Genomic DNA, 709 nt, shown 5'->3' with positions numbered 1-709 from the left:
GGATTTTATAGAAGATTTATCAAGGATTTTTCTAAACTCTCTAAACCTTTATATAATCTTCTTGAGAAAAATTTTGCATTTGACTTTGATGTTGTTTGTTTGCAGGCCTTTAATGCACTCAAGGAGAAACTAATTTCAGCAGCAATTGTGATTGTGCCTGATTGGAGTCAACCTTTTGAAGTTATGTGCGATGCAAGTGACTTTGCAATTGGAGCAGTGTTGGGGCAAAGGTGAGACAAGCTATTTAGAGCCATCTATTATGCAAGCCAAACATTGAAGTTCAGTTAATTATACAACCACTGAGAAGGAGATGCTTCCTGTTGCGCCTAAACTCTGACTCAAATTAATGAATCAAAAATTTAGTGCAGTTTTACCTACAAGTATCCAGGTGTTGTAGTATCTTACAGGATTGAATCCACAGGGATTGACTTTTGTGATAAAGAAAATAAATTCAGACAATGAAACGAAATTACTAAAAGAAACGTGCAATCAAATGAAGATTGATAAAATAACTGAATCAAACTAAAATGATAAAATGAATTGATATGGAGAAAGACTAAGGTTTCGAGAATCCGTTTAATAATTTATGATATTGTTTCCAATCGATTTACTTCAATTAAACTAAAATAATGATTCCGTTTAATTGGACGATTTAGCATTTAAGATCAAGAAAAATAGTCACTTATGATTGAGCGTGAACGATTGATGA

Source organism: Carya illinoinensis, chromosome 8, assembly GCF_018687715.1.
Source record: "Carya illinoinensis cultivar Pawnee chromosome 8, C.illinoinensisPawnee_v1, whole genome shotgun sequence".
NCBI lineage: Eukaryota > Viridiplantae > Streptophyta > Magnoliopsida > Fagales > Juglandaceae > Carya > Carya illinoinensis.
Note: the sequence above shows the minus strand (reverse complement) of the source record.